The sequence below is a fragment of the Varroa destructor genome, unplaced genomic scaffold, assembly GCF_002443255.2.
Source record: "Varroa destructor unplaced genomic scaffold, Vdes_3.0 BEIS01000001.1, whole genome shotgun sequence".
NCBI classification, from domain to species: Eukaryota; Metazoa; Arthropoda; class Arachnida; order Mesostigmata; family Varroidae; genus Varroa; species Varroa destructor.
This window is the reverse complement of record NW_019211454.1, coordinates 5,329,117-5,356,025: the sequence shown is the minus strand read 5'-3', so window position 1 is coordinate 5,356,025 and position 26,909 is coordinate 5,329,117. Positions and strand designations below refer to the sequence as shown.

The 26,909-nt window shown below is 43.8% G+C and overlaps 1 long non-coding RNA gene across 2 annotated transcripts in view; it reads left to right on the top strand.

Annotated features, from left to right (window-relative positions):
- LOC147758174 (uncharacterized) overlaps window positions 1–24,175 on the top strand; it is a 40,336-nt gene extending 16,161 nt beyond the window's left edge. Inside the window, exons 1-2 of one of the 2 annotated variants that reach the window (XR_015318361.1) lie at window positions 11,364–15,224; window positions 23,559–24,168. This is a non-coding gene — a long non-coding RNA (uncharacterized LOC147758174). Of the gene's footprint in view, window positions 1–11,363; window positions 15,225–23,558 lie in introns of those variants that run through there. The other variant, XR_015318360.1, reaches the window with a different exon arrangement.
- Window positions 24,176–26,909: the final 2,734 nt, after the last annotated feature.

Here is a 26,909-nt window from a genome sequence, read left to right as displayed (position 1 = left end):
AGTGTGCGAAGGGTATCGCTAAGTGACGAGAATGATGATTCAAATCGATAAATCGATCTAAAGTTTTCTTTTTCGGCTGATCAGAATCTAGCGTTGGTGGCTTGATGACCGTGAGCCATCTCAGCTGGCCCTGAGCGATGATGTCGCCCTGCTTTAGGTAGATATGTCTGATCCTTAGCCACACCGGAGAGTATCTATTTGCCAAATATCTTCAGCGAAATGTCAACAAGTGATCACTTTGGATTCATGTCGACATTATAGGTGACAGTATGGTGTCGTCATTCTATCCATAAGTAATATATAGTATACAGAGAGATCTAAAGAGATAGAGATAAGGGAAAAAGCTCATCTATTCACTTCTGTTTGAGCAGAAAAAAAAACGCTGCTTTGACTTTATCATACAGAAACCACTATTAGAAGGATACGGTTAAATAAGGCGAGCCAAGATAATTGGTGCTGTTGCTAGAATGAAAAAAATTTCAGAGAGGACAGCCTACGAACCTTCATTTGCCGGACACAGTATATCGATGGTCGTATAGACGACAAGTGTCCGAACCATCACGAGCCGGCTACTAGACCCCGACAAGTACCTTCCAGAGGTTCCTTCTCTATACAGAATTTCATGCAGTTTGTTCAATGATCGCAGAGAGGTCATTGTGCGGCCACTGAAGTCGTCACCCTCGCCGAAAGTCATCACCTGGTAATCTACCGATTCTAGTGTAACTGCACATCATTGACGCAACTACGGATCCACTAAGACCATTATCAGCACCGTCACAGCGATGAGAAATCTACTCGTGAAGTCAAAATAATAATAATAATAATAATAAGATCGTCTCGTCGTCATGATTATTGTAGCTCGACCACACCTACGGATCGGGACACAACTGGCGGAATGTTGGCGTTATAAGAACTTGCTGCGTGCAACCAAGCAATCCAAGTAAAACCAAGTGAAGGCAAAAAAATAGGAGCTCACAACAGTTTGTATCTACGAGGAGCCTGATTTCTGTTATTGGCTTACTTCTCTCGTAGTGAACGGCACGCGACGTCACGCTCCGGGAACCCTTGGCTCGTGGCAAAGTCGACGCTAAACCGTGTCGTCTGGAGCGTTTTACGTATAGAAAACAGATCTGTTTTGTCAGCAGGTCCGATAAAGTTCAGGTTCTTCTATGATTTTATTCAGCCCTACCCTTGCGAACAGATTTTCATAGTAAAGTATTGTAGTCTATGGTCAACATGGAAGACCACAGTCTAAAGTTCTATGCAGCATTCTGTGAGGATAGTACGTCAAGGGCTGAAAGGATCTTAGGATAAAAACCCGCAGCATCGCTGTCCCCGTCTTCTAATTGTCGATGCAATAGCGTCGGGCACTTCATCGTAGAAGCCGAACGAGCTGAAACAGTTGGGTCTTATAGCTCTCAAAGAATCAACAGTAGCACGCGCGACGGATCTCGGCCCGAGAAGATGGACAAGACCAGATCATAAAAAGGGAACGCAGCAGACAGTTGGAGCAGACGAAAGCTGGTGCTGTGAATGATGATGATCCTTCTGGCCCCACCAAGATCCCAGTGAAGCGTGCCGCCTTAAGCCACGTACTTGGGGTAATTCCCGCTGCCACCCCAAGGGATAAGTGCGTACCGATAAGCGCGGCAGCGGCCAGGAGGAGCCAGTCACAGACGGTCGACAGATTCTGTTCATTTAGCTCAGAAAAAGCATGCAGAGCCCTGCTTTTTTACTTGAACAACAAACATTTCTCTGTAACGTTATCCCAGTCGGGGATAATGTTTGTTGCCATTGTTTTTGATATCGTTGTTGCGGCCTGTCGATCTCGCTGGTACCGCGAGCCAACTAACGAATGGCTCGTGCCAGATACGAATACGCAATATGGCAGGAGGATCACAGGCCAGAAATCGTATCCGTTGCATCAGTCAATGATGACGACTGTTAACGCGGTCATTGTGTTCGCATCACTGACGTGAGATAGTCGATTTGCTTTTGTCCAGAGGTGAGCCTAGAATGACAGCTATCAGAACAGGGTATCTAGAATGAAAAAGTAGTATTGAGATATAATATAGAAGTAGAGTTCATTGTAAACAGCGATGGTAACTGTTGTCCAACGAAATATAACAATAGTCCACCGTCATTGTTGCTCGCATATATCTTTCACTGGACCAAATTCATCGTCACCATTAATCATAGCTCAACCGTTAACTAGCTGAAATTAGTTAGAAGATACGAGCATGTCTTAATCCAATAAAATCCACTTCCTAAGGCCACATGATCGTTTCAAGTCTATGGGTATGCGCTGGTCTAACTACGGTTGCGGGGACGACTGAACATCCACGCCGGACGCTATACTGATTCATTGAATGAGAAAGAGATAAAAGGGCCTGTACCGTAAAGCCGCTATGGCTTCAGATTGAATCCGGAGAACTTTGGGCGGATCCAGTTTACCAACTATAGCCAGCCGTGATCGTTTCCGACCGGCCACTTGTTCGTATTTCAGGTAAACGGCGTACGTTGCCACCGTCTAACTACCATGGCTTAGGCTACAGGTTATCGTAAAACGAATTGTTTAACGGAAGCGATTCCTGTTGTAAAAAAATTTGGTGGAGACAAGCAATGCTCGGGTGGTTAACCGGAAGACACGGCAACCGAAACATGTTCGTCCCAGCGGATATGATCGGACTGGGCTAGCGGAGCAATGCGAGGAACTAAAGGGGATCAGTAGTATCGGAGGATTTTTTAGGGACAGGGTGGGGTACATTGAGGCGTGGTGGCAGTCGCAAGTTGATGAAAGTAGTGAGCGAAGCCGACGAAAGAGAAAAAAGCAGCTGCCCTTGTAACGTAGTTATTTTTGCTTTGGATCGACCTGAGATCCAGGCCATGGGCAATTGAAGGAGAGGCTAAGTGCTACAGTTTCCTGAGCTACACCCACTTAATGGCGAAAGCAAATGACGGAAGGTAATCGTGGGGGGCGAGGGCGGGGGGAAATAGGTGCAGATAGGAGCTGAGTTTGACCATGTGTATTCCCATGACTGCATGACTACTGCATCCCGGCAAGAACAGAAGGCTCGGCCGGAACAAAGGATTGTGAATGATGGACGGCATTTCGGTATGAGACTATCGAAGCGGAGCTGAACTACTTACCCAAAACGGTTCGAGATTTCGGCGAGCAAAAGGCCTACTACGCATTGCTATCTGATCTAGATAACATAAAAGGCGATAGAGAAAGTATATATATAGGCTACGGCATTTAAAACAACAGCCTTTATTGCATTGTGTTCTATGACTGTGTTTACACAAGAACAAGTATTTACGATTTTTTGCATGTTTTAAAGTGTCCTTTTTGGCGGTCCTGTCTTTTAATGTAGGCACCTTCCAGCATGGTTGCCGCTTCAAATAGGGACCTAGACCATTAACTAGTCATTTTCAAAATATTCGTTTTTGCATTTGGTAACAAGGCAAGTATATAAAGGCATTGCTCTGATATCAATCGGGACTAGCAGTAAGTGTTAACCATCAGTGTTTCAGGTAAATCTGCAGGCTTTTCTTTACTGCAGATTTACCTGAAACCTTCGCCTTTCCCGAATGTCATTTTTATTATATTAATTTTTTTTGGTATTTTATCTTGTATAGCGAACATGCGTATTTAAAAAATTGAATTTTAGCTCGCTAAATTAGATCAGACCTTAAATTAGTGAAATGTATATATATCTTAAATGTCAATGAGCGAAGTTTCGCAGTTTTTCCGTTCATGGCGATGAGATATTTTACGACTAGTTTTGACCGAAAAAGTTCGGACGCTTAGTCGTATTGTCAGACGTGTAAGTTTTATTAAAATCCGGAGTTCATCAAACATTGCTTGAAGCAGCACTCGGTAGTTGCAAAGCTACCACGAGACCTAACCGCTTTAAAAAGTTTCTGGTTTGTACAAAAAAGGTAGCCAACTGCCTTCGCGTTGGCCAATTTACAGGCCAGCTTTTGATTAAGTAGTGTTTGTTATAATACCAAGCTTTACTTAAGTAGAGTAAACATTGCCGACCTCGACCAGGCATATAACACTCGCAGGATTTCGTCCCCCCAATGAACTGGCAAACAATGTGATCAAAATTTACACTAGAAGTGATGCACAAAGCTTTAGTTAACCTAAAGTTCTTTCTAGATACAGGTAGCTAAGCGCGGGTAGGCTTTGATACCTATGCACCGGTGTTTGATGTTGTCGGGTCTCTTGTGTAAATTATAGCTAAAATAGCTTTGCCTGTCTGCCTGCCTGCCTGCGCGATCATACAGTGATTGTGTTTAAGTAGTGGAGGATCAGATTTGGTACAGAGTCGGTTATCCAGCTCGCCCCGTTTTGTCTGGAAATGGCTGATATTCTGTTGCATAATCATATATTTCGTTAGCGATTATACATAGACAGTAGTATTTGCTGCATAAGAATAACGTTCACGTTAGAAACGTCAACTTTCTTCTACGGGCAGGCGAACCGTCTACTCCGCCCTAGAAGATTGCTTCACGCTGACTCAATGACGGTTCCACCTGTCAGCTGGAGACGCTCTGCGCTGAACCAGAAGAAAATCATTAAAAATTTAAGTTCATGCATAAGTTCACACTATCGAACCAGTTCTTAAGCCTTGAATCTGTACGTGAATTATGAAATACGCGCGTTGGTGTGCGTGAAAGGCGTGCTTTGATGCTTTTAATACTGTCGAGACGTACCATGACGTTTTCAGAAATTTAAAATTTTTCGATATCTTGTCGTGACGACAATCTAAAGCATAGATGTAGAACATTCGCTGAGGCTTGCAACGAAAACCTTTGTTGCTTTCTTTCAGATTTAGAAACCACCATGATAGCTTAGTGGGTGACGTATTTACTAGCTAATATTGGAGATATGCTGTTGTCTACGTTCGAATCTAACCAGGGACACACTTTGTTTCGTGGTGCGTGGGAGTCGGCTGTCGTCTGACGGAATGGCTGCCTAACGGCCATAGCGGACATAAAACTCGAAACATAGAGAAATCTGTCAACAAATAAGTGGACCAAAGAAATTATTTAATAAAGAAAATCTAGGAAATATATGATGTAAGTGTATTTGCTGTTTAGTAACTCTGCCTTTTACAAACTGGTTTAATTTTGCCAGAAGAATGTGGATAGGGAATTAAGGTTCTTGAAAACCTACCCCTATTTGTAAGAAGATTCTGCGTCATTCAGCGCGTTCCGTTATCACACCATCGACGAGACTATGATCGTTCCTCGTAAGCGACCTCTGTTTATCAGCATTTTAGGCTTGTCAGTATCGGTCAATCGTCTCAGCATCTGGTACGATCTTTAGGTGCCTACAGTGCTTCGTAAAATTTCCGTTGAATGTGTGTTCTGTTTTCGTACTTTCGCTATTCTGTTAATATTATATGCCCCATTACTGCCGTGTCAGCCCTGCTAAGCAAGTCAGCGTCAACTGAAACAACCTCAGCATAGCCTGCCCCGACAGCGCACTTAGACAGTGCTTCAGAGATCTCCCGTTCTTCATTTGGAAAGGAAAATTTTCGTCGCTCCAATGTCACTGGGCTACAGGAATCGGATCATGCATCGGAGCTTCGGTTTGGCAGGCCCAAAGTGAACTGAATTGGTGTCCGCCAGCGCTCGTCGCAGAATTGCACGCAGTTTACGTCACTCCAATGGAGCCCACAACGCCTATTTTCAGTACATATTCTTGACATTGCTAACTGATAAGCGAATGCTGTTCCTTTTTCATAGATCGCCTAGTGGTGCGTGGATCGGCGGGCTATCGCAGGTGCACGCAGTCGTCAGTGTGACCAAGGCTTAAGATGGGACCCGATGGGGACCGCGTCGCAAGACGAGAGCATAACGAAAAGATAACCGTATGCCTGACAAGTGTTATGTAATGCTATTTCTATACGGCGCTCACGAGCCCGCTCGAAGTGTTTCCATATCCATATCCACGTATCATGTCGACGCAGTGTTCGTAACTATGGTCATCAGCAAAGTCTCCTCACGGGGTTCAGTTGCTATCGAAGCAATGAGTGCTTAGGTGCACACAGGCATAACGCATACCTATTGGCCACACCGAAAGATGACGCTCCTGAGGTGTTAGCCCATCACCAATGACAGGCGTAGGCCACAGAACGAGAAACGAATCAACAGCGACAGCGGCGCTAGCGCCACCAACGGAAGAAGGAGCAGCAGTAGTAGCAGCAGCAGCTGAAGAAAAAGCTCAGGAAGCGCAATAATGGATGGAGACAGTGGAAAGAAAGAAAATATACACAGGAAGAGAAGACGACGAAAGAGGAGGCGTTACTAAAACAAAGACGCACACACAGATGCATACAGACACACACACACACACACACACACACACACGCCCGAGAAGAGATAGTCTCCTCCCTAAACCGAACGATTAGCCGGCTCATAGGAAGGCCTCTGGTTTAACGAACAAATAGGCGGCGAAGGACCGTCTGACAAGAACAAACAAGAGTGCCTAGACGTACACACATACACACGAATGTACATGCAAGTACATACAATGTAAACATTTTAATTTACATAAAGTGCACGTACTCGAACAGCGATAGAGGTGGAAAATTGGCCTAATTCATTCGGTCGCGATTGAAACGGCCTGTTTCGCCCAATATATTGCAATTTATGCATGCGTACTGTTTTGTTTGTGTTCGTGAGGATCCCTCAAGTGATCGGTAAGCGGATCTATTGCTGCAGTGAAGATGCAGTAAGGCAAACGTCGTAGCGATCTGTGCTATCATCCATGTTGTCGTCAATTTCGTTACCGACATGTTTTAGTTGATCCGAGAATTTAGATGAATTGTGAATCTTCCTATTTCGTCTTCGCTTACCGCGGCTTAACCGTGCTGAATTGGTTTTTGCCGGCAGTGTTCCGATCATCTCCATTAGAAAAGCAGGACATATGATTAAAAATGATATAAGTAGTCATATTATCTTAGGTTCACGATAGCAGTGGTTGCAGCTATGATAGAACGGATTCGGTCGAAGCTGGAGTCGCAAGACCTTTTTGACGCTGGTAGTCATTTGGCCTTATGGGCCAGTCAAAGGTTATGAATTCCTCTTTTAGACGTAACGGTAGTGTTGCCCAGCGTATCACGACTGCTTCGTTGGTGGAAACAGTAGCTGATGATAACGGGCACATAATTGGGGCGCACCATGTCCGCGATGACACTGATCGTACGGTCGCGACTAAGAAACAGAAAAGAAGCGTTTGTTGCTGTCGCCCTGGCATTGGGTTAAGCAGAAATTAGCAGCGATCCGCGGCGGTGACGACTACGCTTGTGTGCTCTGGGTCGGGTTTTGGGTCGATTCCAGAGTCGGCAGAACACCAATCCGCCTATCACTAAGTGATCGCCGGTTCCCCTTAGCGGCCAGCGTGCGATGCAGCACCGAGTAACGCTGTCGGGATGCGAATGTCTCTTATGTTGCAAGCTAAATAAATATATATACACACTCGCAAACACAAATGGACATACATACACAGTTTAGGGCACACGGAGATCTTCCTTCTTTCAGACACTGAAATTTCGTATCGTCATCATCTATGATGGGTGTAGGAGATGAGTAAAAGCGGCGGCAGCAGTGAAGAGCAAGCGCTATAGGATAGGGACAAACTCTTTTTATCATTATGCTAATAAGGCGCGTTATTTTAACGAACAAAAACAGCCACAGGTGCTTCTATTATATGGAGATAGCTATCTGTTAGGTATTCTGTGGTTTGTTATCACAGGTACAAATAACAATACAAAGCGAAGTTTCGTCGTCGGTGGTGAGCGGTAGAAGAAATTAGGTTGAAAAAAGGCCGCGAAGAAAAAGCCTGTGTGTGGCGGACACACGGCAGAAAGATAGGCATAATTGTATCCTTTTATACGTTTGAATGGAATTAGAGAGTTTTTCGGAATGGAATTAGAAAGCGGTTAGAGACTTTTGAAGTGATATAAATAGAGTCGCAAAACGATAGAATTGAAAGATATTAAGAAGATCATATTGTCGTCACTTCGAATCGTAAGATATATAATAATAGTACAATGGGAATTAACCCTATGTCTGGCTTTTTCTAGGGTTAGGGAGACATTATAATTGAGCCTTACATTGGCGAAACAATGAGAAGGGGAACGGACTTCGGAGGGTAAGTACATATGTTGAACTGACATGTTACTTTATCAGACTGACACACAATGCAAACTGGACGTTGCATTATAATGCGCCTTTTATAGATGTCATTGTGATGACTCCGGACGGTTTAACACAATTTCATTTGGGCTTTAGCAGTCGCCAGTGTTGACCCATCAGAGCTTCTCGTACTCGAATCCGGGATAAATACGTCCGCCACTGGCCGGTTCAGTGCACAATGCTCAACGTGAGAGTCACAATGGACGTGACGTCCCAACGAAACTTCCGGCGTTCCCACGCTGATGGATATCGTGCAAGTTCATAGATGACACTAAATAACCTGGCAAGCCATGGAGCATAGGTTAGCTTTTAAACCTGCTGGCTCTCAATGATACCGACGAACCGTTTCAGCGAAATGCAAAGTAAGCTCAAAGTAGAATCTAAAGCAAGGACCAGCTGTTCAGGTTTCGGTTAATTCAGTGCTTATAGTTCATTTAAAAAAGAGACCTCATGTTTATAGTCTGAAAACAAATAGATATTAAAATATCTGTGTTCAATCTGACCATAGTAGCACGAATGCTATGTGTTCGTTTGTTACTTCATAAAAAAAAAAAACAAAAAAAAAAAGAGCTAAAGCCCGCCCGTATATGAGACAAGTCCTTTTGTATCAATGTTCATGCCTAGTAAAATTTCTTGTCCTGATCATGTACCTATATACTGCACACACTAGTAAATACTCAACAGTAGACGCCCAAATGGTGTAATACAAGCTGTTTCCTTCCACATGGTTCGTATCATATTATGTGTTGCTATTGAGCTTTACGAACAGCGCTAATACAACAGGCGATGTGCAGTCATGGGTTGGTTCGGAGCCCCCATCTAATTCTCCCTGTAACGTCAGCGAAGCGCGTCTTTAAATTGGACTATATGTGTGTATACGGGTTGAGGATCGGTCAGGTGGGCCGCTCTCCCCACACCGTCCGTAGGCAGGTGCCACTTGTGCCTGACACGAGGGGCAGTCTACCGTGGGCTATGGTTCGGGCAGAAAGAATCAAGAGCTTTGCCACACAGTAAGTGGACGTCGTGTGTGCATGGGAAAGAATGAACTATCATGATGTAACTTCATGTAACTTAGTAGTTTACAAACGGCCGAGGTGTCTGTAACGTATAAAGTAACATTAATGCCTCACTATATGGGCTACAGACAACACCAGCAGAAAGGGCAGTGGTCATCAGAGCTGGGGCAGCTGGGCTCCCACGATGAGTGAGTACGGATGAAATGGCCACAAGAGCTCGAACGCATTGACGCTCCAAGAAATCGACTGCGTGTTCCAAATCAATGGGTAGATTGATTGGCTTCAAGGGCAAAAACATGACTATGGTATCAAAGGGATATTGGACAGCGTTTCCCAGGACAGCACTTTTCAAATTGATAATGATTTAGGTGACGTATGCTATGCTACATTAGAAATTTTATTGTAGAAGCTTTTTTTTTTTTTAAATAATTGTTGGCAACATAAACGTGTACCACGGGGACGAAATCAAAAAAGAAAAGATTATTAATACACTTTGTTGGTAATATAATTATTATTATTAAATTATTATTTCCTTAATTTTGTTTCCTTAAGAACCTATTTCGGTTTTCTTCTATGTATCAAACGTTAGTGCTCTTAGATGTTTTAGGCTATATTTTCGCAGGTATCTTCTACCTATTTTCGACCTTCAAAAGTGGAATATCAGAAGTCAATTACAGAGTCGGAACTCATCAACGTCCGGTTGCTTAGAACTGTACACACGTAGCAGTCATTGTTGAAGAAGAACGAAGAAGCTGCGAAGCCTCTCCGTATAACTTCGAATTTTCAACTTGACGTAAGTGTTGGGCATTTCCTATTAAGTGAATATGAACTTTCTTTGTCGAGGATCGCACTGCAAATTTATGACTGTACTGATAATAGGCTGTGCAGTTTACGAAGAAGCATACAATTGACGTTGCTATACATGACGGAGCGGATGTGCCGTTAACAGGTAATCAGGTGTCTCGTAATATTAACACCCGATACAACATTCCTTTTATAACGTTCGCTTAGTGACAATGACCCAACACAACATCCCAATGAAGGTATGGTAAAGGCTTCGAGCCTTTAAGCGGCTAGTTGTTCATTCGATGCTTTTCCTACGACGTTCCTTGCGTTATAGTTTCGACTCGCGGCACATCCTACCGAACGGCGTTGGAGTCCCAAATTGAAACTAGCCGACCTCTCGTATTCGTTGTTGTCATCATCGATCAAATGTCTTGGATAAGAAAAATAGTCTAGTCCTCCGTCTGCTGCCTGGCTAGATTATGGCTAGCAGCCAGACCAGATGCACTATTGCCTTTTATATAATATGTATATATGCATGTCGTAATATAAGCGCTTGAATTACCAGCCATATAAAATAGACCAGGAAGGTAAATACATGCCATTGTATGAAAAATTGTAAAGCAACAGAAAAAAAGAAACATTCTACGTACAGCCTGTACGTGCCTTCAAATGCTGAGATCCATTTGTGCTTTTGCGATACAGGAATAGCAGTATTAGTGTAATTTTGCTTTTTTTTTTTTCTCTCTTATTTAGTGAGAAAGTATGCGGAGCTGTCTAAATACCATGTCATACATAATTGATGCAGCTAATTGTTACCTATCTAAATATCATATAAAAATAAAAGACCATCTATGGAGATTTGTCTAGGCTATTTTTTAGTCGTTATTATCACGACAAGAAAATGCTCATAGCTACCCAGTCTGTAGGACATTTTACTGTGTTATAAACAACTTGTGTATAATATGAATAGCATGAGGATATATTATTAATTCTGGACACTATTACAGACTTTTCTCATTCCATAGCTATGTTAATGAAACAATCTCTTTTCAACGAGATATATATTAAATAATTTTTGTCATCATTTAGCTTTTGTTGGTATTATAATGCATTCGAATGGCGAACATAGCGAAAGAAATAATATTCCGAGTTGGTCCAGTACAGCCAGTCATCTCCCCGTCCCAGCCTAACTAACAAAATACCGCCTTTTCCTATATATATATATATGTGCATTTATAACGAAGCAAAAATACTCGCCGCATTTGCTCGCGGCTTTTTTCTGCATCTAGACGGTGGGTGTTGGTATGTTTTTCGGGGTAATTCCGTTCACTCGTAGCCAGGTTGAGTAAGCCCGAATCACATCAACAATTCATCATGCGTGCACTGTGGGCAGACAGGCCAGTACGAATACGGCTTATGATATGTAAATGTCGAAAATGCTGTAGTGCCGAACAGGAACAGTCCAGTGGCGTGGCGCTGAGAACAATCTCTTTCTAGCCAACTATGCTCACCTGTAGTATCAGTTCAAAATAAGCGTTTGGTAAGGTGTCACTCAGGGGCGTGTACACTGCTGAGGTTCAGCGAACAGGTTCGAAAAGACAGAGCTGGAATTATTTAGAATTTGTACAGCTTTCAGCGCCAATCGTTCGCTGTAGTTTCTAAGATGTGCAGTTATAGTTGTCTTCAAATGTGTATGTATAGCGTCAGCACAGATTAAGAAAATAATACTAGTGAGGCTTTTGAGGTACTCGTTCGATAATTGTCTGGTGATATTCAGTGATGAGGTTTCCGTGAAGCTAAAACGAAGACGATCGATCGAAGCCACTAGCAAGCAGTGCGAACGACCTTGCAAAGCGATCGGCGGCAGTTACACATACATCGTCCCAATGAACGAATAAGTCACATGACGAGCGTCGCTAAACTTTCCTAGGCATAAATGATGAAGCTCTCGTCCTTGCTGTTACGAGGGCACACGTTGGACTAAATCCTGGCCAAACGCTAACTTCTGTCTGGGACGTATTATCGTGCCAATAACAACTAATGGTGACGATTGCCATTGCGTTGTTCCAATAGATTTACTTATTGCCCAGTCGTGAGCATAGCTTTCTATTGCTACTCATTGAAGCAAAGCATGAATCTAGGATCGATCAACCTCTTCATTTGGCGTTAACATCACATGCTTATCAAAGGACACGTACACATATCGCCGAACTTTCTTTTGGCTGTCAACTGACGTAAAATATCGCCTTGCTTCGATAGACGGCCGTACCACGTACGCGTTGCACGTGAAGTGTTTTAATCATTATAGTCTGCTCTGCTAGAAGCCTTTGATTCGATAGGTGGCGCTACGGGAAACGGCTTGAGGGCATATGTCTATTACTTAGGTTCATTCGAGATTTGGCACCCTGGACACAAACCGTTCCGCAATTTGCCATAGGAAATAAGTCCCAACACAGCGTTGTTTGGTTGAGCCAACGGGACGACACGAAATCGAAGGCATACACGGGCACGCGCCTGCCAGCGAAGAGATGCGATCAGTCAATGGACAAAGCCGAATTCCAGCTGAAGTAGCGGTCGACAGCCTTCCGATTTTTCTTCCTGATGTTTAATCCTCTCGTCGAACTCCGCTGCAAATGTCGTTTTAGTGTTCTTATATACTTATCTGCTAGCCAATGAGCTGCTCACTCGCAATGCTGACAAAACCCATCAGCTTATTCAAGTGTCAAATATATAGAAAAGTATAGCTGGCGAATCCACGGAATAGGCGTAGGCGATGTTTTTATACATGTTTGTCGTACTACATTATGTTATTGTAATGGTGATTTGTTTATTTACTAGAAATACTGCTGCGGTGGGTGGTATATAATGCATCGTAAGAGTTGACGAACAAACTTGAAAAAGCTCAACCTACATTAGGGCAATCTCTAAGCAGGGTCATATGTAAACATGGAGGAGTATACTATTTTTCGCACGAACTGATCCTTGAATTAACTGTTAGTCCAATAACGAATTTACTGTTTTGCGTAATGAAAACACCTTTTCAATACATTGTTACCATTTGCATGTCCTTGCCTCGCCTTAGTAGATCACAGGGAACAACCCTTAGAAACACTTAAACGATGCTTTAGAAAACTTATGCCGTATCTATACATGGAGTTCTAAGTAAGAGTAAATTTTTTCAAAGTAAAAATTTACCTAATCTTGGCATCAGGGGATCACTGCCATAAGAAGGTATAGCAGCGATGACTCAACATGGCTCCGTACAACTCACAGCCTCAAAAATGATGGAAAACGGAACGTTTAGGCTAGTTAATATCATTATCTTTTCCACTCTAATCGTACTACTTTTCAATCACGGAATATCAAGTTTTTTTCTAAAACTGAAATCAGCCATATCGAACCACCTGATTTGGCATCGCTTTTCGTCAGAGGTCATAAAAAGCCAACTTCCTGTCAACAAATACGACAATTTCGAGTTTATATTTATTACATTTTGCCTTCAACAGCAATTTTCAACGACTGCTTGGAGTAAATAATGGCAGCATTGGCCCACGGCAAGTTAAATATAGATCGGAATAGATAAATAAAGATATGCCTTTGTTGGCATAAACATACGAATGCGCACGTTATTGAGCGTCCACGCGATACTGGTTCTTTAAGGGTGGCACCAAATTAGCCCATGATATTGGTTGATGTTGACGTTATTGGCAAAGTACGAGCCAACGTCTTATATATGAAATATGTTTATTTTCTTAGCAGACGACGCACCGTTAACGCTAGTTAGACAAAGCCAAGTTTCTAGTTTTACTATATCCTTTGGAACACCCACGTCCACCTCCACAAATGCCCTCCCTCTTGTTTTGCTGCTGTGAAGAACTGACCACTGGCTGACGATCGGACAAACAACTTCATAACACCGTCATCTCGCCTGTTCGCGGTAGACTTCACGGTCCGACGAAGCTTCTAATTGGTTAGTTGGCAAGTCCCTTTGTCCACTGCGCGGCGCGACGTCGCGCTCTTCGATAGAACGTTGCTGATAGCTGCTTCTGCAGTCGATGTAGGAACTGCTACCGTCACGCCGCTTCCACCATTACTATTTTACGTTAGTGTATAAGTGGCGTTCCGAACAAGGCACAGCCCCTGTTGTCGACCACTGGACGTAGTACGGTTGGTTCAACGCTACAATCTCACCCTCATCGTTGTCAATGCAGACAGCATCGCATAGGCGTAACAACATGTAACCGACAAACGATCGTCGTTAGGACTGATGATGATGATGATGACGTCGACGTTCAGTGCGTCGAACGTTCAAGAGTTCAAACGAGCCGACCGAGCGTCCGTCAACCCGTGATTTGACCACTCTCTCAGCCTACTGCATTTCCGTGCGTGTCCGGCGCTCCAGCACCCCAACACAAACAGTGTCGTTCCTCTTTCACCCCTCCTATACCTCACCTCTACGAGTTGTTTCACGTTGTCGTTCGGATGCCCAATAACGCGGTATCCCCCTCATCCTACTCCAGTTTGTCGATGGCTAGATCTGCAGACGGACGCGGCCACGTATCGAGTCGAGTGCATTGCCTCTACTGGGGCCGAGCGACCAATCGGCCAGCCATAACCCAGCAAACATATTGTCCACCTGTGATCCACTAATTGGAATAAGAGCTCATTGTAGTCGACGCCGGTGCGCATGCTATTACTGTCGTCGTCATTGTTGTCATCAATCTCCGGACAGTCCCAGCAGCAGCTCGGGCGGGGAAATAGGGCCGACCGGTCACTAGTGGCAACTGGCTCTCGACTCCAAATGAAGCGCCAAGTGAACCAACGGCGAGTCACCGGACGGGCGATAACAACAATGGACGCGACGAAATGGTCCAACAACAAAACTCCTGCTTACACCAGCGTATGATGTCCGGTCAGTTCTGTACTGTTCAGATATTGAAGCAATGGCTGCGTAACATTGCTTCTGCTGGACCAACTCATTCCATCTGACCTACTCATCCACGCCTACGCTCCGAATCACTCATTGGCGACGATTGTGGCGATAAAGAGAACCAGCAAAACCGGTAGCGGGAGCGACGTTCATCCGCCTTAAGCGGATGGTCCAGCCCCTGTGGGTGCGAACCGCAGCAGCAGTGCTACCGGAACGTATTAATCCACTCCTGCGTCCATCGCCGCCCTCTGTTGATGCCAATCATACTGGAGATCTGGGTAAGTAGTATGCACGATGCCCTTGAGTGGGAAATGCATATGTTAATTCGTCAAGTGATAAAACTACGGTCTAGAAAAATATCATATACTGTCAAATCACCATATAATAATCGTTGTTAAGCGCACGAGCCGTGATATATTTTGTACTCTTTCAATGCGTATTATATAAAAACAACCACCGAACGATCGTCAAGATAAGCACGGAAACCAGCCCAGGAGCTCGGAGGGGGTCCAGGTCGTAAGAAGCACGCTGGTGATTTTCAGCTAATCAAAATTTCGTTTTACGATTCAAAGACCTCTTGTTATTAGACATGTGAATAGATGTTTGGAAGAGAAAGAAGCTACTGAATTGATCGGACCCACATGAGAAAATAAAAGCCTTTTAGCCGTGTATACTTCAACCCCTTCTGACAAAGCAAGTCGTTTGAGACTTTTATCCGAAATTCAAGCTTCTATAAGTTGAGTCATATACCCTTTGTGTGCAGGTCGACAATAACTTTCGCAGGCATCTTGCAAAATAACTATTTAAGTTATTTCACATAGACACAAAACTACTCTTAGATATGAACTAAGATTAAACTCCGTTAGAGACGTTTGACTTACGATAACACTGATCGTCTAAAAACCCTGATGATTCGATAGGTCACGGTACGTCAATCTGCAGTGCAGATTTTCGTAATTCAATATTAAACCTGTCTAAATTTCACATGTGGCCTTTATACATATGACAAAGATACGGTGGCGAGATGCGATGGCATATCTTGCTTACGGGGCAGGTCGTCGGTGCGGAATCAAACGGCGCACAGTGCCCCCTTTCCACAATGCTTCAATATAAGCCTATAAAACAAAAATTTTTAATTTATCCAATAGTCCGATGAATTAGACCAAACATCATTGGCAGTCTTAAACATTCAAAATACATTACTTTTGCGAGTTCATACTATGTTTAAGCAAATAGGTAATCAATTTATCATGCGGGTGCATTCGTTCTGTGCTATGGTAAATCAATGTCCTACTGAGGTAGCCGTATAGGATCTATGTCGTATTCTATTTAATTGTACTTTCGCCTATGCATAAAAATGGAAGCAGGTTGAAATTGAAGGTATCTTCGCGAGGGTCTATGGGTACGTTCTTTGCGCTGTAGCTTCTAATCTTGGTCTCCATCACTGTGGACGACGCGGCCATAATTCGAAGTACTGACGAGTTCTAGTAACCGTACGTTCTGCCAGACATGCATTTGCTACGACTAGACTTCCCGCATAGAACCGAAGCCAGAGCACCAGGGGCCAACGGCCCATCAGAAGAAATAACGAAGTTGAACGCTGCTTTCCAATCACACAGTTTCGGCAACGAGTGCAAATAGTACTCAAGATAATATGGTCCTATAGGTGTATCTGTGTGTCAGTAAGGAAAACCTATATACATGTATAGATCGTAGTCAGATACGTATTGGCATACAGGCTTGCATTGGACTACAAAGGCAGGGAGCTAAGGGAGTCGTCGGCGAGGCTCAACGAGTAAAACGGGTGCGTCCAAATTCATGCCGATGGACGTTGCGCCTCTGTGCTCCCCATTGACCTGCTACTGTTGATGCTGTAGCAGGCAATGGCTTTCGCAAATCCAACAACGGCTATTATACGTTTCGTATTCCTACACTAAGGGGGCCACTAGTAGGCGTCGGCAGCAACACGGTAAAGGCGAAACGCTGACGCCAGGGAAGGACTCATCAACACCACCAGGATGGTGATCAACGATGAACTACGCGGAGTTTTGTAACAGCCGGCCCCTCCCAACAAAGGCAAGGCGTGAACGTTCCCTGCCCCACAGTCTAGCTAGTTTTACCCCTCTGTCTATTATATGTAGAAGCCCAACTTGCATATATAAGCATTTTGCCGGCTTTCCAATAGACGTCGTCAACCTGCAACGGCAGCAGGAGCTCGTAAATGTAAAAAAGAAGTGAAGACACTACCAGTTCAACAGTAGCAACACGTACGCGACATAGATTGACTTCGAAGACAGTTACTTTAACGTTACGTTGCGCTATTCATAAGTGTCATGCCATGCCATGCTATGTTGTTAGCACACGAACGTAAAACGAGTAGCGGCCATAGCGCGATAGCTATTGAGCCGAGAAGAGCGTAGCTAAGAAGAGCTCGTGAATACACAAAACCATCTAAATGAGTGTAACTGTTGTTCTAAAACAGCCATACTCATCGGCGATGCTAGAGTAATAAAGCATGGTAGAGGCGAGCACGGATCAGAGTGGGAATATGTGGACAGACTGCAAAATCAGAGAAGGAAATCGACGGCATAGATTGAAGCCGCCTGGCTTGAGGGATTCGTGAAGCCGTTAAACAGCGACGTATCTGTCAGGGGGGGGGGGGGGGGGGGAATATCTTAGTGACTGGTACTGGAACGCTAGCTAGATCAACATATATATATATATATAACCCCAAAAATCAACTTCTTAAGCTGCTTACTTCTTTGCAGTATTTAATTAAAGCAATGCATTGCGATACCATGTATTTTTGGTCAATTGGAGTAGGAATGGAAAATATGTCCCATGATGATATATTTTCAACAGGCCTATTTCACATTTCAAATTGACCAAAAATACATGGTATCGCAATGCATTGCTTTAATTAAACATTGCAAGAAAGTAAGCAACGAAGTTGATTTTGGGGTTGTTAAGTTAAATCGTTTAATGTCATCTAACGCATTTTCTGTACTTTGTAATTTTCAGCTGCCCCTTCTTTCACACTATAGTTCAGTATTTATATTTTTATTATTTTTTTAGGCATCTGTCAGGGCATTGAACTCGGTGCAAGCAGCGGAGGAGTTTTATTAGGAGCAAAAATGCTCACGGCCTGTTTAGCATTCATCGTTTTCTCAGGTTTTTTTTTCTGGAGGATGAAACTTATTTAGACTCGGTCTCGATCCTATAGCACGTCACTTGTCTATAGGGACTGACTGTAAACAAGTTACCATTGCAGCATCACAGAGACGCCATGCTAACAATAACAACACTGAGACGAACGATCTTGAACTATTACTATTGATGACGGCCAGTTTAGGCTTGAGTGATTTTCATTCTTGGAAGATTGGTAGAAGATTTTCAAGTATTTATCTTATACGTCAAGAAGATATACAGGAGCGCAATTAATTTAGACAATTTCCAGTTCTCACTCAACATTCTTCGGGAGTGGAAAAATGACCACTTCTTGGAGCACCCCGCCGCCAACACGCAACGTGACACAAACATATTCTCTGTCTGCTCACCGGTAGAAGTGTGGCAGTCGCGTGTCCATATAACGAACCCAGTAGCCTGCATTTGAATAGGAGGAGAGCCATCGTTCTTGCGGAACATATCGCCAGACTAGTCAAGCCACGTGATCATATAAGCAAACAACAGAAAAAAACGAGTCACATTAGGGGTGACATAGGGGGATTCAGGCAAAAGAGAATGACTTGAATCAAACGCCTGAGGTTCTTAAGGTATGTGCCTATCCTGATAACTGTGTAAAGTTATCTTGTACCAATCAGTATAGCAGTTTCTAACTAAAGAACTTTATATAAGTTCTTTTTTAAATATAATAATATATATAATTTACAATTATTAATTATAATTAATAAATATAATAAATAAATAAAGAACTGTTGTTTTTTTCTGACTCATTTCCACAAATTGTTGTTAGTTAACAGTAATTAAACGTCCAGATGTGATGGGCTCGGTCTTGCTATGACGATCTCCCGACTCCGGAAGCACGCATTCTAATTCTACTGATTGAGGCTAACACTTCTATTTAGCTTTGATGAATGAAGTGCGCGATGTTCAAGCGCCTGTTTGTCCCCGGATACATACGTAGACCAGTATGACTCTGTGCATATGTCCGCGACCATCTCTACCAACCTGCACCGCCCTCGCCCCCTTTGTTTTGCCCCTGCGAGAAAGCGACTTGTGACATAATAACGACATCTCTCGATCTTGCCCGCATCTGTTTCAGCGGTAGCTGTCGCGTGCGAGACCGCAAACGCCTCAGTATCAAAATGCCTGCAATCATCGAATAACATTATCGAATGTACCGCAAACGCGCTATTACGATAATCAGCGCGGATGTGTTATCGTCGTATGCCTGTCCCTTTTGCAGCCGTCACCGTCAGCCTCACTCAGTTAACGCAAATGATGCATCAATCATGGTCGCGGCACGCAGGGAGGCGGTCCAGTACAGGCTAGCACAGGACAACGGTGCTAGGCGGAATAACGCCATAAGAGAGCCGAGAACCTATATCATGCCAGCGGTTGACGGACGTCAAGCCGAAGCGTCCGCTGCGAGCTGGCTAAAGTTGGCTAGAAATGCACCAACTGATGTGATTGTCTGTACCTTTAGCAGAAGTAGCAATGGCTTCCCTTGGCGTTGCAGCGTCGACCGTGACCTACCTGCGCGGAGCAGAAGGCCGGGGACGCTCTGCGCTATCATTTACTTGTTCACTCTAGAATCGTGCGCGAGCCACTAAACGAACGATTGACTAAGATACTCACACAAATAGCCAGTTAGATAGAGGTAGAATATAGAATATTTGGTGTGTTTGGTCGCCGTTTGCGACACGATCGGGATCGATCATTGGCGCCGAGTAGCGATCAGCCTGACGTTCATAGCGAACGCAGTAGGAACTGAACCGTTATACCAGCAATACAACCGCAATGGCTAATGCTTGAACAGCAATTACCGCACGAGCTCTTGACTCCAGCATTGTTGTTCCTATATATCATTTTATTGTAGGCGCGCATACAACATCGTCTGCTATAATATAGATGCATATATGTAACTTCTATATAGACACGCCCTTGACAGCATCGAAAAAGGCCGTGAAATCGTTCGAGTTTCGATGGCCATTATAAAACAAGTAGCTACGATTCATGCATACTGGCTAATGGCTTAGCTGATAGCCACAGGATCTACGCTATTCCCTTTACTGTTGCTAGCCTGAATCGTTGCTGACACATGGCACTAGCAGGGAAAGAGGATCAACGTCTGTCCTACGCATGCCGACTCTATGACATCAATTGCTTTTCACAATCAATGGCGATATACTTTTGCCTGCTCTACTGTCTGGCCGCTAAAAAAGACATCCATCCCCGCATCGCTGGCTGGACCATGTAGTTGTTGAGTTGCCGGCGGCCGAAAAACCACTGGAGATCATCGGATCGTCCAGCTCACGACACGCGACGGCTTGTAAATGGACGACCGGACAAGCAGCTATACATGCATAGAGAATGAGAGATACATATCGCAATGGCGGACGCTGATTAAACACAGTGTTAAGTCCAGCTAAAATAAATACAATTCAGCAAAAATACACGCAAACATTAGTTGTAAGCAAATAGAAAATTGATCGAATCGTTGGCTAGTACGTCAACACCGATTTGGCCTGAAATTGGTGACTCGATTAGAACGCCTGATAGAGGACCTTAGTTTTACGGATATTTTGTACGTTTTACATCTGGTTTAGTGCTATCGAACACACGATGGAGCTTCGTACGGTGACACACATGACAGATGGAAAAGAATTAGAAACATCAAGCGATTTAGCCAAAGGACTGTCGTCAACAGGTCGTTAAGAGAAAGTATATTCATACAAGGCTTACGTTTCTACTGAGCATCTCCTGCTGAAAACATCGATCCCGTTAATTGAATACAAGATTCATCGTTAGAATACTTTTTCTTCGTTTGAAATAGTTAGCGTTTGTGTAGTAGGTAGCGAGTAGTAATAGAAACGCATACGTTCCAACTCGTGTGAACGCTATTGCCACTATCATAGGGGCCGCTTGCCTACACGTAAGTGCCCATTGATGCTACTGCTGTCATCATTGTATGGCCCAAATCGCCGGTCACCGATCGCTAATGGTAATTAGGTGATGCCACGCCACGCTGCAAGGTAAACAATTCATGGCCCTCTGACCATATCCTTCGCTTGTGGTTATAGAACGAGGGAGATTCACGTAGATCTGTTTGGCAACGGCAGCCGTAACAGCGGGTTTTGGTAAAGCATTAAATAATTTTCTTTTTATTTAGGCCGTTCGTCGCGTATATGATTATGCCGCTATGGGTAGAGGAACTGTGAAATTGACCCCCCAGTCAGTGTATCTTTGTGTGTACATTACATGATTACATAAAGTATCTTATTGACGCGTGAAGCTTAGTGTACAGAATCAATGCTAGTGGTGTCGAAGGTCACATCTAAGCGCTGAATATGGACGCGTCCTAAACCTATATGCCTTGTTGCAGTGTTGTCAATAAGCTTTTCGATATCAAGCTTTCGCATGGCGACTACGATAGATACACAGATGCAAAGCATACATTTCAATTCAATAAAAATGTGCCAAACGTTTCGGGACAAGCGCCTGCCATGGGTCCCGTGGACAGGCCCGTTCTCACTTCCTCCATCTAGGAATTATTATAATATTGTAAATCTTCGATCTCACCATTGCTATGCAACAATAGTGTTTTTCGGTTAAAAATGTCATACTTCGTCTACTTGTGCCAGATGCTTGACATGTTATTTAGTACCATTTAGGAGTGTTTGACTGTTTGTTGCAAGTTCCGGCAATAACATTACTTCGAATACTGAACGGCCGTTCTGAGTCGTTGTCCAGTTAAGAGTCTGTTGGATAAAGTTATCTTTTTTTAAATGAGTGAGTTGCTGTCAAACAGTCGAGCGCTACTAAAATGAAACACTAATGTCGCCCGCATCAGGCATCAATGCAGGTGGAGATGACCTTCTGGCACCAACGCACTGTTCAGTCCTTTCCTACGTCGACCTAACGTGAACGCTCATTGACATGTCCCTATATATAAATGCTCTACGTACACGTAATAAATGACATCATTCACTGTCCCATTGGGTATGTCTAGGGTCTCTGTTAGCTTAGCCATCGCTAGGAGATTCTCTTAGCAAGCGAGACCGAGGTCAACCTTCTTTCTTTATTTGTTTTTACTGTCGTCGTCGTCGTCGTTGTGGCGACGCATTTTGCTATATCTAACTGTTGATTCGTCTCTCTGCGCTTCCCGTATAATTTCTCTTCGTTAGGCAGTTTCTGTGCAACGTAGCATTTCCTGCCGCTGGTCTACCTGTCACTACCTGACACTTTGTCATCATCTATTTCGAATTTTTTTCCTTTGTATTGATTGCGGCCGAAGCCCATAACACTTTGTGTGTAATTTATTCTCTAATTTCTTCGACCCTTACGTGTTGGACACTCTCGACTACGCGTTAGTTTGAAGCGGTCGCGTCCATTGGGCCACGAACTCATTACGGCCAGCAGCGACTCTCAGATCGCCAATGCCAGACCCCCAAGCAGTTAGCTGATTGCGCCGGTTCTACCGAAGCTGCTGTCAGCACCATTACCCCCACCTGGTGGAGTGCCGCCTCATCCACAAAAGCTAAGAAAATGCAGAGTTCACTGACGTTATCGTCGTTCGAGCCCGATGTTGACGGCCGCAACGCTGAACGGCAAGCGTCTAGTGGAAGGGGCTAGACGGTCACTAGGCTAAGTTGGACCAATAACTACTAACTATTGACATCAAACTGGCTACACACAGGCACACGCAGACATAAACCACAATTCTTTTTCCCCTGCCACTGATACCGTGTACCAGCACACCATCGCGTGGCCAGCAAGATTACTTATGCCTTTGCTACTGTTGACGCCTAAGACATAGTGCGCTGACCAGCTCGGGCTGTTTATGGCGAAATGTGTCTTCCCCGATGGTAGGTAAGAAGCAAGGGGAAGCGTCCCCATCGGTCTTTCACCACGGACGCACTATCGTTCCGCTGGTCTGCTTCGTGTGGTCAACGATGACTGCAATCCGTCGCCAGTGATGACTGCCGCAGTCCGGCAACGGTTGGGGAAACCAGCGAAGATGTCGCTAGCGCAAACCGTGCCACGACGCCTGCCGTAGGGTGGTTTTGGCAAATTGTTTTTCTTTCATATTTTCGTCTTTTCTTTCGTTTACCATCACCACCAGCATCGCCGCTATCGTTTGCTTTTTCTTTTTCTGTCCAAATGTTTCCCGTCTCGTTTCGACCCCGGCTCCCGCTTTGCGGTGGCGGCCGGCTACGCAGTTGATCCTGGCACGGTAGCTGAGCGACTACAACGACCTTATCGTAGTCGTCAATGGCGATCGACGGGATTTGCTGTGGCAACGGCCTCCCCCGCTTCTTCATGATCATCATCAGCATCGTCTTGCCTTTATTTGGTTCGTTTGTGCTGGCGGCCATTTGAAATACATAGATTTTTTCTTTTTTCTCTTATGTTGGTCCCTTTTCTTTCAGGCAAAAAGACGAAACCCCAACTGACCGAAGACAGCACGGTCACCGCCGGGCTGACTCGATGAGCGATCGAAGCTGGTCGTCGGCTAAAACCCCTTCATCGACGACAGCCTAGGCGCCAATGGAAGAATATGAATTAGAACTATCGGAAGCGGCTATTGGTACGATCAACCATCAACCTGTTTAGCTACGGCAATGACTCGTGGACTGACAACGCGACGGTATCAGTCGAATAATCAGGTTGACCAAATGACGCCAAACCTATTTGAGGAAAAGGTCGTGCGCTTGTATATACATATATATATTGTGGAGACGTTTTTAATCGCACGTATTGATTACTATTGAATTCACTGCTGCTATGACTACATAATGATGCAACGAACTTAACTGAAATAAACGGAACCGCACGTATATACACGCGCGAACATTATACGCTCAGACGAAGTGCCACGACGTACTCTTCAAACTTACGTTTACGCTCATGCTTAACTTGCAATAGAACAACGATTTTTGTCTTCCTAAGTTATTATTTTTCAAATGAATTCCGTGCATCCCACTGCAACAGATCTGTCGCTATTACGACGGACCCGACCTGAAAGAAATCCTGATCTTTGCGGCAAAGGCCTAATGTCACTCGAAATTGAACTTATCTATTTTATATCAGTCACATTAAAATATGATTCTATGCGTATGTTTGTGTGCGATAGATTCTATGGCTGCAGGCTTCTCTAACCACTGTTCTCTCATCACTTATTAAACAAGCGACTGTCCTAAGAGTTAACTTTAATTTTACTAACCATAGTTAACTATAATTTTACTGCCGACACGATACTTAAAGGGTGTCGAAAATTTGTTAAAACAAAGAAACTGTTCTAATAACTTAAAATATAACGTACAAACAACAATTTGCCATCATAAATGAATAGAAGGCCGGCCAACGATATTGCAAGGCTAGCCTAATGTGACTATCGTTATAATCATTGTGACGTTCATTTTTAGCATAGCTGGAAGTGGGAACTGTTGGGTACCGTAGTCAGCGGCCTATCCGATGTTCGTCCTGTTAGACTGTTAAATGATCGTTCTGTTTCAATGCATGCATGATCTGGAGGACGCTGCTTCAGTCTTTTTCTGAATTCACCATCGCGTTACGCTCTGTGCTTTTGCTACAGAGTTCCTCTCTCAATTAATCTACTGCTAGATTTTCGCGCTGTTTATTTATTCAGGAAGTGGTTTGTGGAAGAACGTATGCATTTAATTACAACCTCGTGGCTCACATGCAGCCCTGGTAAAAAAAACGTTGTGCGGAAACCGATAATGGCGGCTGGAATCACTGGCATTGGCTATGGCCACTTCTATGGCAGAAGCTTAGGGGGCGTTGTTCGGACTTTTCACGTATTTAACGGATGACCGAAGCAACATCGCCGCTGGTAAGACAGCATATGCAGCGGCAGAAGTCGCTGTAATTTGGTGGGTTGCCGTTCCTCGAGACGGAAAGCAAAACGGTTGCAGTCGGTCCATTTGCTGACTACTGGTTTTGGAAATGACGGTAGGAGGACAGTCGTAGGATACGGCAGAGTTATCGATGGGTATACTAGCAATAAATCACGATGTCTTTACCCACTGGGTCGGGAGAAATTGCGAACGAAGTAGTTACCTACTGCGTATTAGATAAGCTTGCTAGTCATATTCTTTTTTTTTTTTTAAGAATTGTGGATTATACCATCCCAGCAGCTCTTCCAGGTCGCCTGTATGGCAGTACATGTTAAACGCTTCTTATAAAGCTAGTTTTTACGGTGCTTAAATCACCTCTAAATACTCCGTTTTCGGCTTTGAACAGGATCGCATTAAGGCTTTGCAGAGAGATTCTTCTCAGCGGGCTCTTTTTTACCTCCGACTTTATAGACGAACTTAAAAGTTACCCCTCTCAAGTTCCATAATGTTGTCTAAGAGATTTAGTAGTATAACATTTGGATTTAACGTGACGTAGGTTTAGCGTAACACTTAGAGATTGAACAAAAGTTTTTTCATCTCAAGACCTGTCTCAGGTGCAACTTTTCACTAAACTTTCAGCCTAGGGTAACACTTACTAGGAAGCAAGTTTGAGAAGTTTGGAGGCTCTTCATCACAGCTGAAATAAGATCTGCCTGAAAATATCTACCAAACTCGGTAGAGCATAGTTCGACACGTAACGTCTAGCGTATAGTAGAAATAATCGTATATACTTTATGATTAGTTCCATATTATATCTGCTTGTAGAGAGGGAAGTTGGCAGAGAACAAATACTACTTGAGAGAATCAGATTCTTTTCATAAGAATCAAAAGGCAAACGCTCTCATGAGGCTTCTAACTCCGCTTGAGGTCGCGCGAAAATGGTCTGAAAAATGCTTACTAAGGAGGATTTGGCCTAAATGGAGCACGCTCCATTTGGCTTCTCACAAGCTTCGTAAAGGGCTCACCCAGCAGGTTACCTAATAGAATCATGTTAGTCTCCGTTATGTCGTATTTATGTGATATAGGTTTATAAACAGAATCATCTGAAGGCTTTCTTCTAATGGTAACGGCAAATTACGTACCTTCGGTATTCCACAAAGCTCAACGCAAGGCAAAATATCTCTGAATTTTAATTAAGTTACATACATTAAAACAAACTTATACTTTTTTCCATGTTTACGATACATACCAGCTCCTAATTATCATTATATAATATGACCATATACATTTTTCTTCCTTCAAACACAGTATTTATGGGATTGTAAGCATAAGATATATAAACAATTATATATTCAGATGGCTTTGTTAAACGTTGATGGAGCGGAAGCAAAGCGATTCCATCATTGAAACTACGACACTCCTTTCTGTTAATTATATTCTATCCTCTTCTATTTATGTCTAAATATCTTATTGGGAAATTATATTGTGGCATGCCTTGCATTCACCTGGGCATCTAATTTTTCTCATTCGACCTACAATGATCCAGTACAACTTACGTTTAGCTGCGACGAGAATAGACCAAGCAGTCCCATCTAAATTTCGAAGTATACTCAATCCTTCAGGCAAGTGAGGCTTCAACGAAGCTTTGCCGCTCGTGGAAGCCGTTTCATCATGCACAGACAGAGAACACGTCCGTGCGTAGTCCCCCGTCGTGTACAATAGCGGCGAGCGCTGTAGATCGGCTACTTGGTAGTTCGTTCCGGGAAATGCACGTGCATTTCTGCTTGTGTCATAAAATCGCCTAGTGTCGTTTGAGGAGCGCGGTTCACTTCTGCAATGGTCTCGTGCGACTCTTATTGGTCCCATTGATGAGACACTGTGTCGTAGTCGGTCCAAGGATAGAGAGGTGATAATCGCTCTGGG